Genomic DNA, 17,341 nt, shown 5'->3' with positions numbered 1-17,341 from the left:
GCCTCTAGTTGGGAGCCACGCTGGGTGTAGAGCCTGCTTGAGATTATTCCTCCCCCTCTGTCTACCTCCTTTGGCTACAGAACATAAAAACTACTAACTACTTCTAGGATAAATGTCCATCTAATAGTTTAATACAGAGAGATACAAATCGGTTGGTTTGGTTTCAACATGTCCTGGAGAAGATGAACTGGAGGAAGAATGAATACAGAAGCATTTTATAACTGCTATGCATTAAGTGCTCAATGAATGTTTGCCAACATAAAATGAATGCAGTAGCCCCAAATGATGGATCCATGGTTACTATAACAGCCTAGAGCCTAGAGCCTGGAGGCCCTATTCCTAGGCACTTGTGAAGCTTAGAATTCATGATCCAAAATATTGTGGGGTCACAAAATGTACATTGTTTGCAAACACCATTATATTTCTTACAACAACCTGGCCCCTCTGTCTTATCCCTTATCCCCCCACCCCACCCCTGCCACACCGTGTGGGGTTCAGTGCAAAGAGAACAGACTCTGTGTCTTGAAACCCCAAATGTTTTCAGTTCTGTCAAAGCACCAGGCTCCAGTGAAAACTCAGCCAACACAAAGGCCAGGAAGGACAGTCATTTGCATTTCTTATAGGTCTGCTGCTTAACTCTTTTTTGTGCTCCAGGCTTTAGAGTGAAAATAGTTTTCAGGAGGATAAAAACTCTTTATAACTTTCCTCACACCCCCATATAGGTATATTGCTACCGAATGGGTGTTCCATCAATAAGTCTAGGTCCACTATGGATGTGGAACAGTGGGAAGGTGAAGGGTAGGGTGATGGGCAGGGGGTAGGGTGGCAGGAGCTTTAGCATCCTGATTTGGCTCCCAGTCTGAGCCTTGGGGAGTTTCCACCCACCCTGCCCATTTCCTCAGACCACCTGCCTCTCAGCTCCTGTTGCCTTCCTTGCTCCCATCTCCTACCCTAAGTCTCAACCACCCAGGCTCTGCCATCAGTTACCAAGTACATACCAAGATGTACTTGGGATGGGTTTCCTGTACAATTGTGGGTTTCCTGGAAAAATATTTTTCAAGGGGCCGCTCTCTATATAAACAGTTGGAGTCATCCAATATCAGCACCATTGGGTAGCCCAATCTCATGCAATTACATGAAAGAAATCCTGCACTGCCAGGAGGAATCCTTCGCCACCCTCGTAGAACCTGGAACTGTGGACTAGGTCCCAGAACAGCACACAGATGTAAGTTTGGTGATCTTGGGAATCTGGTTGAACTCATATGAAGAATAGCTGAGGGTAGAAGTTGGAAACACACCCTGTGGGGGAAAATGGAGTCCAGGACAGGCCATACCCTCACCTAGAATGGGGGCGTCCCTCCTGAATGGTATAGCTAGCCTAGACTGCTACCAGGAACCAGAGGAGGACTCAGAACATACTAAGGAAGGTGCTTCAGAGCATGGCAACCCCAGAGCTGGGGCAGGGTCCTATTCACCAGGATCTCGGGGTGGTGATTCTGGGTGCAAGGCCTCCACAACAGCAGACATTTAATCTTTCAGGCTGGTTCATATCCTAATTCCTCAAGATTTATTGGAGGAATAGAAACATCTTCTCATCTTTTCTTCCATATTTCTCTTAGACTTAACAGATCCTCACAGTTGAAGGACATTCTAAGATCACTTGTTTTAGAAAGTCTATAAAGATAAAAATAGCCTCAATTATTGAAATGATGTCAGTTGACCAATCTAAGTATTTTTTTTTAAGATCTTATTTATTTATTTGAGAGAGAGACAGGGATAGTAGCAGAGATAGTGAGACAGAGCACAAGCAGTGAGGAGAGGGAGAAGCCAGCTTCCCGATGAGCAGGGAGCCGGATGTGGGGCTTGATCCCACGATTCTGGGATCACGACCTGAGCCAAAGGCAGATGCTTCGCTGACTGAGCCACCCAGGTGCCCCCAGTCTAAGTATTTTTAAGGATTGTTTAACAATGAAATCAAACACACCAAAACAATGTCCCAAGTGTACCTTTTCTGCAATGAGAAAGTGTGACAGGATCAAAAAGTCTGCCTTCCTCCTACTAAGAGGCCACGATTTTTTCAAAACGTGCTAGAGTACATTTGCCGCAAGTAATTAAACCTCACTGCCTTTGGCCAAACAAACAGCGGCAGGAGGCCTGGCAGGAGCCTCAGGCAGGGTCACCGACCCCCTTTCCTTGGAGAGAATGAGATAGATCCGTATCGCGCTGCACAGTATATACCGGACACATGTCTTAAGCCCCCGATAAGGCAGATTTATGGATGCCCGTCAACCTAGAAGTGTTGGCTTTTGCAAGAGGAAGGAATCGCCTCAAAGAAAACAGAGGCCAGCGCGCCTGGACCCTGAGTAATTCTCTGCATTTGTATGAGCGGGCGGGGCCCAGGGCCTTTGTCCAGGAATGACGGGACAACACAGCAGCCCTCTGGAACGTGGGAATGTGTTTTCTGTAATGCTGGTTTTATGGGACAATTACATGACAGCAAAAAAGGAAAGAAGGAAGAGAACATTCTGTGTAAAAGGGGATCGTTAGGACAGGGAGAAATTAGTTAAGGGAGAAAATGAATTTTGTCAAGTTTGTACTATAAAGTAAGTGCCTCTCAGATTTTAATTTGCGTATAAATTCCTCTGGGATCTAAAAAAAATACAGATTCTGACCCAGTGGGTCTAGAGCAGGGCCTGGGGCTCTGCATCTCTCACCAGCACCCAGAGGTCTCCCCGCTGCTGCTCTGAGGCCCACAGGCTGAGCGGGAACACCAGGCCCCACCGCCGGCTGTCCTCAGCTTCTCTTGTCACCCGCTCCTGTTACCTTCGTCTGCCAGGTGGCCACCTGGTCAACAAAGCTTACTGAGGCCCCTCGCGGGGATGCTTGGGGCCGCAGCTCCACAGACACCCTCCTTGGAGTGGAGCCTGTGGAAGGGTCTGGAGCCTGCGGCCCACGCCTCACTGAGCACTAGGCCTTCCTGCAGCGCGAGCCTTCTCCGGCTGGTCTTGGCTCAGAAACTGGAGAGGATGTTGGAACTGCTCCCCCGGAACCACTAAAGGTGATGGAGACCTTGGCTGGTCACTGCTTTGGACGTCGGGTGAACACATCCAGGTCGCTAAGTGCCTAGGGCCCCAGGAAATGGGGGATCTAATGCCTGCGCCGGCCTCTCCAGCTACGTCCCCACATCCCATTCCCACTCCCAGTGGCAAAGAGAGGAGCAGAAGGCGACTAATGGGCCAACCCTGTTCGCGGGCTGCCAGGAAGGCAGAGGACGGAGTGGGCGGGGGAGGGTACGGAGGGCGCCCAGGGTAGGGCTGGGAGGGCAGCCGGGGTAGGGCGGTGAGGACAGCCAAGGAGAGCAAGGAGGGCAGCCGGGGATGGCAGCCGGGGAAGGTGCAGAGGGCACCTGGGGAGGGCAGGGAGGGCTGCAGGTGCAGCAGGGCGCAGAGGCGGGCGGTGGCCGGGAGCATGGCCGGTGCCGCTGGGAAGATTCCGAAGACACGTTCCAAAAGGATTAAAGAAGCCACCGGGGCTGGAGGACCACGCGGGTCTCTTCTCCGACCACACCTGGGAACACGGCGGTCCACGGGGCTTCACAGTGTGTTGGCAGCAGCCGTCCCTGTCCCTGAGGCAGCCAATCCCCAGGGCAACGCAGGCCGCCCTCTGCATTCAGACGCCCCAAGGCTGCGACTGGCAGCAAAACGCAGGGGTTCTGAGTCGCTGGCACAAAGGCATTTTTTTAAAGGGGGGGGGGCACTTCTCTCTGCAGAGGAGCCCGTGGGAGAAGGTAAGTGCCACTCAGGGCATTAGTGAGGTTAAGATGGACAAGAACCAAAGGGATGCGGAGGCCCCCGGGCCAGGCCCCCAGGTGCAGGCACCCAGCGAGCCCATGGTCCTTTGGGTCCCGGGTCCGTCTACAGGGATGCACTCTCGCACAGGTTGAGATGGACAACAGGCCCCTCTGCCAAGAGAGCCGGGTCCACCTGCTTAGACCCGGAGGCACTGGCTGAAAAGGGGGGATCCCTGGTGGGACCTGCAGTGCCACCATCACCTGTTCCAGCGGGGAGAGGCCTGGGGGACAGCGCTGGTGCAGGGACGACACACTGGACAGGTCCAGGCCTGGGGCGGTCTACACTGCACGGGCCCAGAACAGGGGCGCTTTCTACGCTTCTCTCCCTAAGCTCAGTTTGCAGTTTCTTTCTTTTTTTTTTTTTTTTTTTTTTTTTTTCAGTTTGCAGTTTCTGATTGTATTTCCAGCCCTCTCCTCCAGCGGCGCGGTGGCTCAAGTATTTTAGAGCTGGAGGAAACCCGACCTTCTGGGAAGAAGAGATGGGATAGGAAATCCCAAGTAAACTCGGGGCGCCCCCCCCGCTGTCCCCTTTCTCACCCCTCCGACCCCTGCGACCTTCCAGCCAGGGGCAGCACAGGCCCAGTCCTAGGCGCAAGGTTTGCTCCTGCAATTCCTCACAATATTACAGCTCGAAGCACCATGAGGGGCCAACGATTTTAGTCTTCCATTTTTTTTTGGAGTATTGTCTCTGCCGGAAGAGCCTCCCTCACTCCGGGCAAGATCCCCAGGGGTGACTTCAGAGGGGGGCCTATTCCTGTGCCAGGCTGCTCCCGTCATCCAAAGCAACCAACCTCACAAGGAGGCAAACCCTGCCTGGCTCCTCCCTTTAAAATGATTTAAAAAGTCGCCTTCTGGGTGGCCCGACCTCGCTGTCCCTACCCCTACGCCATGGAAAGCTGCCGCTCTATCCCAGGAAACCGCTCTGTGAGGTTAGATGTCAGCCCCTGTCACAGCTTTTGCCATGAGGCCTGTCAGGAGGCAGCTCATGGTGGCACATGCCTGGGGCAGCTGCCTTGGGGTGAAAGAACGGGAGGAGGATGAGAGCACAGAGGAGGGGGCAGAATTTAAGGAGGCATTGACGCAGAGCAGATGGCTTCACGAAGCCACGGCCAGGAGATACTTGCTCTGGTGGGCAAGAAAGGAGGCCACCGGGAGTGCGAAACATGGGGCTCCCCTCGGTCCATCTGGCTCTCTGGGTAGGGCTTCTGGAAAAGCAAGAACAGACATTTCCCTGCTGCTCAGCAAGAGTTGCTGCTGTAGATGTTCCCTATTAATGCTGGACTTGGGAAGTGGAATCCGATGTCCAGGTGATCCTGTGAATGCTTCTGAGCTGTTAGGCCACACCTTGGCTTTCTGATCCATCTCGGATAATAGCTTCTTGCCCACTCACCACCACTAGGCATTCATTCAAGCCCTCAAGGAACTGAGATTTGACTCCTGTGAGAAGTGCTTAGTACCATTCTTCAAAAAAAAGGTGTGGGCTGGCTGGCATGTTGAGTGTTTGCTGGAAATCCTACCCTAGAAATCTGGAGCAAGACAAGGCCAAGGAAAGGAACTGTCTGGAGTACGCCCCTCCCAATGGTGTCTGTGCCCTTGAGGCGTGTAGGGCAAGGCAGATGTCAGAAGTGCACGCGGGGATGTGTGCTGGGATCCTATCACTCATCCATCTCTCTCCAGGATTCTGGCCAGTAGAACATGATCATATAAAGTGAGCCACAAACAGATCAAAATACCAGCTATACTGCTGTCAGGCTGGCCTACAATCTGGGCTTGGCATCCGAAGCTGACACAGGTTCTTGCCTTTCTCCCTATGAACTAGAGACATCCGGACTTGTGCAATAGGAGGACTTGCCTTGGGTCTGTGCTACGGGCCAAACACTGGACCTGGGAATAAGGGCTATACTGGAATGGAGAGTCCAGGGTACAGAGAGCCCTTTGACCCAAGCCGAGGTGGATCAGGACAATGATGAAGAATCGGGACTGCTGGCTCACTTCTAAGTGAAGTGAACTCCAAGGAGTCCACCTCCTTGGACTCTATATGCACTAATGTAGGATGAACATACATCCAATGGCCAAGGGTTTAGAAACCGAATCCCCTCTAAATTCTCCCTCTTTGCTTAATTTTCTTTCTTTCTGCAGGGCTTATCCTTATCCTCATGAAGAGTCCAATGGACGCCAGAGCAAATAACCTTACCAATGACCTTAGTCACCCATAATCCACAAAGGAGACAAAGGGCGACTGAGGCAAAAGAGGGGCCTATTCCTTCTAGGGAGTACAGGGGAAGCTGCACTTTGGAAACCTGTAGACTAGGGAGTGGGTTCCTCCCTCCTCCCCAGAGATCTCGTGGCATCATTCCCAATTACATACCCCCCAACACAAGAGCCTCCCTCTCTTGAAGAACAGACACATTAGAAACATGCTTGAGTCAATAGAGTCTCAGCACTGGGGACAATTTGGCTCATGTGACCTTGGTCTCGTACTGTTTATGCTCACCTCCTATATGGTAGCGGTCTCACTGTCTGAATTGCAAGTGCACTGAGAAGGGACTACAACTTCCACCTCCTTGGACTCTATATGCATCTCATGTAGGATGAACATACATCCAATGGCCAAGGGTTCAGAAACCGAATCCCCTCTAAATTCTCCCTCTTTGCTTAATTTTCTTTCTCTCTGCAGGGCTCTTCTCCACCCTCTCTGTCCTCCCTGACCCCCTGACTCTCCTTACAATGCTGTTGGCCGGGCACCTGGGTGGCTCTATTGGTTAAGCATCTGCCTTCGGGTCCAGTCATGTTCCCAGAGTCCTGGGATTGAGCCCCGGCATCAGGCTCTCTGCTCAGCTCAGTGGGGAGTCTGCTTCTTCCTCTGCCTCTGCCCCTTCCCTGCTCAACCTCTCTCTCTTCTTTCTCTCTCTCTCTCTCTCAAAATAAATAAAATCTTAAAAAAAAAAAAAAAAAAAAAAAGAATGCTGTTGGCAAAAAGCAACTCTGACTCCCCCTCCTTAATTAAACCAGGGAGTGTGGACAGCAGTATATTCCATCCTTGCTTGCTCCCAACTCCCAGATACATCCCTTCGCTGCATTGGAGTTAATGAAAAGTGTGATAAACCCACTGTTTCATTTTCCCTTAATTAATACAAGCAATTGAATTGTGCTAAAGTCATTCTGGTTTGGAGACTGAGCCTCTGGGTCAACGTCTCACTTGCTGGTGGTGACAGAAGCTCTTTGTCTTGGGCGGCTCTGGCTGTGGCCGTCAGGACCCTGCCCAGGGGAGGGCTGGTTTGCCCCTGTCTGGGGCTGCCTTGCTGGCTGTCTTCCCTGAGGCTGACAGTAAGTTGGCTAATGACAAGATCAATGTGTGACTGTGAAAGTCAGGTGAGCTTCTAGTGGGGGAAAGAGTACATTAATAATGCTCCTGGGAACTGGGGGCTCAAAGGAATTGCCTAGCAGTGGTGAATTCCCTGAGTCTTTGCCATTTTCTGATGGGACAGCTGCGATGACACCAGAAGAGAAGGTTTCACGTGACTCATTCAATAGGACTGGTCAGAAAGATCAATTCTGGTACATGGGCCCTCGTTAGCCAAAGACGGGGGATTTGAAGGGTTTCGTCTGGTAGGTGGGGACAGGAGAACGCATTGTCAAGAAACTTCTCTGCCATGAGGCCTAGGAGGGAGGGCCTGGAGGTCTTGTCCCAGGTGACACACGGCATCATTCAAGGAGCATTGTAAAAACAGACTCTCGCGCCCCTGCTTACAGACTGGTTGGGCTAACCCATCACTGGCATCCTCTAAACACTGCCCAGGGGACTCCAGTGCACAACCAGGGATGACACCCCCTGTCAGTACATTGAGGGCTCCTGTGGCCTTTATTTCCCAGGTGCCAGTTCCACTTAGAGATTCCCAGGCATCCTCTGCCAAGAAGGCATTCAGGGCCTAGCAGTCATGAAACTCTGCTCATTTCAGAGTATGCTCGGGCCTTCTGTGACTGTCCGCTGGCCTCTACAAGAGACACACAGTTGGAATGCCAACAGGTGAGTCAGGGAAAGGGGACCTTGTGGTACAGCGAGATAATGGCCACCAGGCCGGGGCCTGACAGTGTCGATGCCTCTCATCAGCCCACAGTGGATAGCGATGCCCGGATCCACAAAGTGAGAGCAAGGCCAGAGCTGTTTCTCTCCAAAGCAGTGAAGACATGTAGTTAGTTTAGTCTCCCTCGTGTTCTCTTCTCTGAGATGGGTTCGTTAGCTATAAATAAAATCAGGACACGAGAGTTGTATCATCTAGATGATTCCGTTGACCCAGAGAGAGTAGTCCTGAGTGAGCAATACAGAAAGAGCCAGCTACTGGCAAGGATGCGACACGCAGTCTTTCAACGGGAGTTCCAAGTGCATGCTAGATAAAGAAGGAGGAGTCGAACGCACGCACACACACACACACACACACACACACACACAACCACACAACCACACAGGGAGATACACACCATGAGGATGCAGAAGGGAGACAGCTGGAATTTCACATACGGACAGACAAATGGCCGAGGGCAGAATTTTAAATCCATCTGGAGAACAGAGTAGCTGACATGGTTAAAAAAGTAGCTAACATTTATATTCTAGAAAGTATCCAAATATGAACAGAAATAAACCGTTCAGACCAAAAAGACACGGAGGTTGAAGAAAACAAAATCATGGCTTCTAGAAAGCACAGCTGACACAGAAGAGTCACTGAAAAAAAATGTTGAGGATATTCGAAGAGTTTTTATTTATTACAGGGTTTCTTCCTTCGTTGCTCTCATCTGCATTCTGAACCAAGAAGGTTATCTCATCACCAACAACTAAAAAGTGAAGGAATTCTGTGCTTTAGTTGAAATAAGCTACCGCTTTAAAAAATAATAATTAAAAAAAAAAGGATCATGGCACTGAATGAGATAATACTTCTTTCATTTATGTGTGTGTGTGTGTGTCTTAAGAACATTTGACTTGACCTTGCTTGCATTGGCCTAAGCAGGAGTGAAATGACCCATCATCTAGGCCCACGTTCTCAAAGGAAATAGTATTTTGGACAGTTGGGCGGACATGCCCCGTGTCACCATGTGGCAATGAGCATCCAACACCAGGAAGTGCTTGAAAACTTAACTTCTTGAGCCCACAGCAAGTTGATTAGTCTGAATCTGTTGTGGACCAAGTGGTGCCCAAACTCTTCAAATTATTTCTAATTACGAAGCAACGTCAGACCACATGCGTTACCCCTTTGGTGCTTTGGTGCTTTGGGGGAAATTATCACTTGGCTTCCAATACCAACTGCACTTGCCTTATTTTCCCTGGGGATTAATGTTTTTAATTAAGCAACACCCAGGGAGTCTTTATTTTTGTACGTAGGGTGACCATATAGTCAAATCTGACTGGTGCACTCTCAGCAGACACCTGCTTTCCACGCCTCATCATTAACGGTCACTTCTGCTCTCAACAGTGTGCTGCTAGCCCATGGAAAGCCTGGCCATCGGGACCTGCCAGGGCTGCTGCTTGCACCTCACTCTGCCTGTGGGACTATCTCAACACGCACACTTTTAAATTCAATGAGAGACAGTGATCTAGCCCCCAAAGAGATCGTAGATTCTCAGACGTAGGACTCTGCTAGACAAGGGTCCAGATGGACTCCATGTGCTCTCTTCTCTCTTTCTGAGCTTGAGGCTCATGAGCTAGCTGCACTTTTCTGGGGGGTTACAGGCTACAGCAGCTGCTTGGAGCCTGAGCCAACTGGAGTGAGGGCATCAACACGGCAGCCCGCAGGATGGAAACCCAGTTGGGGTTCAAGAGATGCTGGCTCAAAGTTCTGGCAGGTCAGAGAGCAGACCAGACCTATGCCTTCTGAAATGGTTAGGATGGTCCAGAGCACTCACGGAAGCAGCTGCAAGGCCTCTTCAGGCTCCTGGGGAGAGGCCCTTCTGAGGAAGAATATAGCCTTGTGTCTGCAGATGAAGCCTTGACGCAGCCTGACTCCTCCTGCTTTCCCTCTTTCTTCCTCTTCTCCTATTCTCTACCTTTCAGCCTCTCCCCAGAGTAGCTCCCAACAGCACAACGGCATGACAATGATGCTAATTATCAGCGTTCATTAATATTTTTGAAATCCTTGTATTTGCTTCCAGGCAAAATACCCACTAAGCCAAGCAGCGTACTTGGCATGCAGGCTGCGGCTGAGACATTCTGCACACTTCACCGAGCTGGAGGGCCTGAGCTCTGAAGCATCACGGGGAGATAGCTCTGCTCACGCGCTCGGCTATAGCGGCCGTTGAAAGGAAGAATTAGGAGCTGTGCACTCAATGGGCAGTCTCCGCCCTTAGGGCTGAGAGCCCTTGATGTGAGGCTGGGTCCCTCGGGAAACTTTCTCGTCAAGGGCCCTCTGTATCTGCACCTTGTGCTATTCTAGGCAAGTCTGCGTGCCTCTTGTCATCCAACTTGGACTCTAACTAAACTAATCTCTCATGAAAGACATCTATCTTCCTGGCCTCCCTTCTTAGCTTCATCTTCATAGAAGTCACGATACCCATGGTCTTCTACAACTCTGCCAAGAGCCGGAGTAAGTGGAGAAAAGTACCGAATTAGAGATCAGAAGACCTGGATCTAACCCCAGCTCTGCCACCAATGTGCTATGTGACTTCAAGTAGACGTTTTTAGCACCTCAAGCCTTACCTATTTTTTTCCTATCAAATAGAAACGTGCACTAGATTATTTCTAAGGTCATTTCTAGTCTTTCATAACTTAGCAATACAGCGTATGACCAGGAATCCAACATAATTCCTTAAGTTCTGGAAATCTAATGACCGTGGTGCTGATGGGCAGAGTTCCAACCCAGAAACTCAGGGTCACTGACCTAGATGGAAACATAAGAAGTTCCCTGCAGTCAGGCGTGTGCACTGCAGCATTGACCTAGGCCACCCTTAGCTTTATCTAGGGTCTTGACAATGCAGGCACAAGAATAAAGACACCACGCAATTTCAAGGTGGCTCTCATCTGTCATTGTGCTGTCGCTGCTCGGTGATGGGGAGGAAAGAGGTTTTGACAATTATGAAGGACTGTGTGTGTCTGAGGGTAATGTCTTGTATTAATGGGGGAAATTAATTCTTTCCGTTCTCTTCTAAGAATCCTATTCATGCAGATTTTGACAAGTAGCTGTTCTTGTTTCCCTCCTCTCGATGGGTAGGTTGGAGTAATGTCTTATAGGTATAACTAATCATCCACTTATCTGATTTGTGACCCATCTTCATGGGTCTGAGGGTACATTCCAAATGCAGGAAAATGATGCTTCTCTCTGCTTTCTGTCCTCCCCTGCCTTTGCTAAAAAAATATCCCTTCTTAGCTATGAGGCTCACCTCGCTAATCCTTCCCAACCAGAAGACAGACACTGAGACACAAGGAAAGGGGCCTTTATAGTAGTAAAGGCCCAACACTCAGACTTGCAACCCAACTCTCCCATGTACCCCTCCCCCCATCAGAACTGATCTACAGCTACACTTGAACAGACCCAACAAGATCTGAGGGGCTTTGTGATGGTTACTTTTATGTGTCAACTTGACTGAACAAAGGGATGCCCAGATAGCTGGTAAATATGATTCTGGGGTGTGTCTGTGAAGTGTTTCTAGGAGAGACTAGCATTTGACTCAGTAGAGCGAATAAAGCAGATCGCCCACACTAAGGTGGGTAGGCATTGTCCCGTCCACTGAGCACCTGAAGGGAACAAAAAGATGGAGGATGGTCAAATTCTCTCTCTTTTCTTGAGCTGGGGTGTGTGTCTTCTCTTGCCCTTGAACACCAGAACTCCTGGTTCTCGGATCTTCAGCTTCTGGCACTTACACCAGTGGGTCCCCCCACGTTCCCCATCTAAAGCATTTGGCCTCGGGACTGGAATTTACACCATTTGCTCACCTGGTTCTCCAACCTGTAGACTCTGACTGAATTACCCCACCAGCTTTCCTGATTTTGCAGCTTGCAGATGGCAGAGCATGGGACTTCTCGCCTCCATAACCACTCAAGCCCATTCCTATAATAAATCTTGTCTTATCTGTCTCTCTCTAGATCCTCTTGGTTCTGTTTCTCTGGACAACCCTGGTGAACCCTAAGAAGCCTAGGAGTCTGGACAATCCACTTTGCATCATGCAGCCTCAGTTTCCTTATCTGCACAATGAGGGCACTGGCCCAGTTTATTTCTTAACTCCTTAGCCACTGCTCTTCTCTCGACCTAATTCACGGCAGTCCCTCTGGCCCAAGACATAGGGATGCTGTGCTCTTACCATCAGTCTCTGAATAGTAACTAGCGTTCGAGCAAGGCCTGAAGCCCCTGGGTAGGGGAGTGAGGAGGTGCGAATCCTGTTTCTACCCTTGAAAACCAGGGTTGGCTCTGGTTCTATAAAATGCCACACAGCTCAGCACATTGAGGGGGGGACAATGTGGAGGTTCAAGCCAACAGTCTTGTCAGCCTCCGGAATCCCCCTCACCCTCTGCCATGGACCCTCCTGCCTGCCTTTGTTTCCCTATGCTTAGTGGTCACATATGCCCTTGCAGGCCTCTGTCAAAATTGACACAGCGGACCTGGAAAGGGAGACAAGTTCTGAAAATTCCCAGATTTTTTTTTTCCTATTTGCTCAGACTAATTTGTCACTTTTGTCTTTGTTACTTTGGGATGCAAGGAGACTCTGCCTTTTTGGCAGACAACGTCAGTCTGGGAGAGGAAAGCGAAGAGGACCAAAGGAGTGACTGAGTTCCAACAAGGCAGGCTTGGATCGAAGGATCCCAGATGAAAATGCAGAGGTCGGAAGGGGTTGCTGTATTCCATGCCACACAGGGCAGGTGCCAGAAGCCGGGTCGCTGGGCAGGGGGTGCCTGGGATTTCCAGGACTACCACACAGGGAGAAGAGAACGGGTCAGATGCATAGTGGCCTTGAGCTTCCTCTACTTACATCCAGCTCTAGGGGTTTTTTCAATTATAGAACATGGGACCCTGCTGGTAAGTTGTGAGATAAGGTAAGTCACAGTATGGCATTTATTTCATGCTGCGTATGATACACATATGGTGTGTGTGCATAACGGTAGAGAAACAATAAAGAAAGTAAAATACAGAGACGGTGCAATTCTGACACCAGTTCTGTCCTATGGGTTCTCCCCACACCCCCGACTCTGGGTGCCCTTCAACTCTGACACCATCTACCTGGAGACAGCATAAGACCCCACAGGGAAGGGCTCTGTCCTACAAAACACCCCTTATCCCCCACTCCAGATGCCATCTGCAAATCTAGGTTGTTCTTTGTGCTTCTCACCCACTGGCTGTAGGTCAGAGGTTCCTGTGACTCCTCCTTGGGTCTGACTGATTTGCTCGAAACTCAGGGAAATATTTTACATACTAGATTACCAGTTTATTATAAAAGGATGCAACTCACAAACAGCCAGATGGAAGAGATGCATAGGGCAGTGAATGGGGAAAGAGGCACATCGCCCTCCATGCACTGCAGGGACTCCCTTCTCCTTGAATCTCCACGGATTCTCTCTGAACTCTGCCCTTATGGGTTTCTGGAGGCTTGATTACATGAGTGAGCAAATCGCTGGCCATTGGTGTTTGAACTCAATGCTCAGCTGCTGTCCCCTCCCCAAGGGTGATGGGGTACATTCCAACCTGGCTACCCTGGCAACCGTCCTCCATCCTTAGGTGCTTTCCAAAAGTCACATCATTAACATAACAGAAGGTACATTTGCTGTCATCACAGGAAATTCCAAAGATTCTCAAAGCCCTGTGCCAGGAACTGGACAAAGACCAAATATGTATTTCTTATTATAAATCACAAAGTCACAGCTATTCATTTTGAGCTCTCCTCATCATTTAGGAAATAGCACGATACTAGTTCACGAGCAGTATCTAACTCTCTGTGTACATTTGAACAAGTCACTTACTTACCCACCCAGGCCTCCTGTTTCTAAATTATTTCCAAAAAGTTTTAGGTCAAACATTCGATCATCAATAGCTGGTTGAAAAATAATGTCTTCCTCCCAATCTTTGATTCAAAATGTGTAGTATGCGTGTGTGAGTGAGTGTGTGTAAAGAAAAAAAGAGCAAAGTAATGAATAAATCTCACCTATAACCTCATGAGAAGAGACAAAGACGTAAGAAAGCCCAATGAGCCTTGAGCCTAGCAAATCAGAAGGCAATTCATCTTGAGAAGAAAACAAGTGGTATTTACATTATTAAATCACAATTACAAAGCCAATCAGCTGCAGAAGAGAAGAGACCATTTCCATCAATTATTACTGAACTGAACATAATTTTTCAATCACCAGCAGATTGTAAGTGGGGGCTACAGCTCATCCAGGAACTCTTCTATCATAGGAGTTATTAATCAGGTATTAACTTTGTCGAATTAGCAAGGACACCGATGGGATGGTGGGGAAGCGGGATACAGAGAAGACAGGAGGAGGCAGCCAGGTTAATTCCTGAGATGGAAGCACAGAGCACTTGAGAAGGAGACCCGTGGTCAGCCGCCCCTGCAGCCAACGCTCCTGCTGTGTTGAAGAAAACACTTGGCTCCTGTGTTTTCATTCCAAAGAGTCAACACCTGAGCAGGTAAAAAATAAGTGATTCATGCACAATTTATTGCTGTTTAGTTCTCGTGCAGGAGAGCTGTAAGGACTATGGTACACATGGGGCCCAACCACAAGGACACTCTGGGTTTGGGTTACATGGCCGACACTGACTTTGGGGGGTCCCTACCTACGTCCCTACTATCTGAGTCCTTCAGTGTTGGTGCACAGTGTAGACTACCCATCTCATTAGAACCTCGTGTGCCTTTGTGGAGGATGAGAACGCACATAGGAGACTTTCCTGTGTGCCTCTTTGATATGCTGGGGTTACGGTATGGGTCTCAGTAAAAAGTTCTATCACTCTAGGGGCTTACTAGGTTCTCTGGGCCTCTATTTTCTATCTTCCTCTGCTTAAGCACTTTTAAAAACTCTGGTCTCCTGGATTTCTATGCCATAATGGATAGGCCTTGGCTCCCCAAAACTACCATGAGTTCAATCCCCCACTTTGCAACACAGCAGGCTGGTAGGCTGGTCTGCTGAGAAACTAATGTGTGTTTTGTTCTCAAAGCTGTAGAAGGCTAGAAAAAAAATGAACGGGGTTCTCTCTTCCCCATCCCCGAAAGGTGCCAGGCTTCGTGAGCTCTTTATTATGAGCTTCTTAAGTCAGAATTGTAAATGACTTTTGTGTCATGAGGTCTAAAGCAGTTGCTAGGCACCCAGAAGATGATTACCATCCAGGCTTTTGTTTTAAAGAACCAGGAAAACAATGAATGTTGGCTCAGGGAGGTGGGAGTAGGCCAGCCAGCTGGGGGGCCAGGTGGGGGTGGGGTGGGGGGGTGGACAGCCAGGTGGTAGGGTTTTTAGAAGTGTCTCCACCAACACAGATCACCTGTTCATTTCCTGTGTGAATGTGCAGTGACAGCACCTCAAACTGGATGATGTTAAGGATGAACCCAGAAGCTAAGACAGACTTGTCCCCCCTCCTTTCCTCCCTCTGTCCCTCTCTCCCTTTTATTTATTTATTTTTTTTGTTCCTTTATTCAAGGAATGAACTCTTCCTACCACCTAGGACTGAGGATTTCTACTAGTAAGGACTGAAAACTAGAGACCTCAGCATTCTAAAGGTTCTAGAGAGGTTGGTAGTCTCCCCCAACGTCATTTGGACTGAATTTCTCACCTGCCAGGCTGACGAGGGCTCAAGAGACTAATTATAAATGTAATCATGATTCTTATAACTGAATTTTATGGGATAGAAATCACATGTGCTATTTCCTTTACCTTTCCCCCAAGTAACTCTGACTTATCTTTTGGGTCTCCACTTAGATTCAACTCTTTCAGGAAAGTCTGCTGCACGACATATTTCCTTTTCAACCACCTAGAAACACTTGCCCACCTTCTTTGTCCTGCTTTCTTCTATGAGTGCCTGATTGGTAAGGGCTGCACCGACTGGTTACCTTGCCATTGGTTTCTGGTTGGGGTGACCACTAGGAAGCCCAGCAGGTGATCAGAGGAAGGAAAGTGAGCTCAAATGTGAATTTTCCAGCAGACTCACTTCCCACGACTGAGTCACCTCACCAAAGAACATGGTTTCTCTTCAGTCAGCCCTCTCCTCATACCTTCCAGCCTTTAATTCAGCAACTGTCTGGCTTCACCCCTTGGCCTGGGGCAAGAACAAACCTGCTGTTGCTAGCCTTGGGTCTGGGATATATATATACATATCTCCTTTCTATACCTTGTAAATAATCCCCTTATTAAATCTGTCTGCCATTCTTCACAATCCAAAGTACCATTTGATTCTTGCGGGGGCCTTGGTTTTTTTGACCCTTACAGTCTTAGATGCCTGTTCTCTAGGCTCCCATGGAATCCGTACTTATTACATTTATCCCTAGAGTGCAGTAACGCTCAGGTCGGTGACTTTACACCACAGAGAACACTGTGCAATGTCTGGAGACCGTACTGGTTGGCAAAACGGGGGGTCAGGACAGGGACGCTACTGATACCTAGAAGTTAGAGGTCAAGGTGGATTCAAAAAAATAAAAAATAAAAAAAACAGGTGGATTCCAAAGACCCCACACGGCACAGGACAGTTTCCCACAACAAAGAATTGTCTCTTCCCAAATATCAGTGAAATCTGGTTAGCTGTCCAAACCTCCATCTGGAAGGAAGCTCTGTGAATGCAAGGACCATTCATGCTGTGCACAGTGGCTTCCCCAAGGGCCTCGTGCCATTCCTGACACATGGCAGGACCTCATGAACAGTGACTGACAAATATTAAAAATCAATTAATTAATGCACTAATGAAACCCAGTTCTTGTTTTCTGTCACCTAGCTGGTCAATGCTGAGGATAAGACAGATTGACTCACACTCATACATAAACCTAGTAAGGGGGGCACCCGGGGGGCTCGGCAGTTGAGAACCTGCCTTCAGCTCAGGGCGTGATCCCAGATTCCCGGGATTGAGTCCCACATCAGGGTCCCTGCAGGGAGCCTGCTTCTCCCTCTGCCTGTGTCTCTGCCTCTCTCTCTCTCTCTGTGTCTCTTATGCATAAATAAATAAAATCCTTAAATAAAAAAAAAATAAATGTAGCAAGAAATAACACAATAAATACATGTGGTGTGAACCCCTCATCAGGATTTAAAGGAAATATCGGGTCCTCTTTAGTTCAAGAGGCTGATGCCAAAAGGTGACCAGGGACAGCAGGTAGTCTTGAAGCAGGCTCTGACACCCTGCCATTTCAGCAGGCGGACCTGGGCCATATGCAAGGCAGGGAGATGGCATGAGGAAGGGGACAATTCTGGAGAGTGAACTGCAAGTTATGTTATCACCCTGCTTTTCTGAGGACAACCACTGATGGCTCTTGGTTGGAGGATCCCGGCTCCAGGAGAAAATGCTGCCGTGTTAAATGACCTCAGGGGAATTGTGGTCAGGAGCC

At 49.0% G+C, this 17,341-nt stretch overlaps 1 protein-coding gene across 4 annotated transcripts in view; it reads right to left on the bottom strand.

Annotated features, from left to right (window-relative positions):
- The window catches only part of OPCML (opioid binding protein/cell adhesion molecule like), a 1,019,356-nt gene that overhangs the window by 17,015 nt on the left and 985,000 nt on the right, over window positions 1–17,341 (bottom strand). The gene's annotated exons all lie outside the window — the stretch shown is intronic.

This window comes from Vulpes lagopus, chromosome 10 (genome assembly GCF_018345385.1).
Source record: "Vulpes lagopus strain Blue_001 chromosome 10, ASM1834538v1, whole genome shotgun sequence".
Classification (NCBI taxonomy): Eukaryota; Metazoa; Chordata; class Mammalia; order Carnivora; family Canidae; genus Vulpes; species Vulpes lagopus.
The sequence above is the reverse complement of the archived record's forward strand: the minus strand, read 5'-3'. Positions and strand labels throughout refer to the sequence as shown.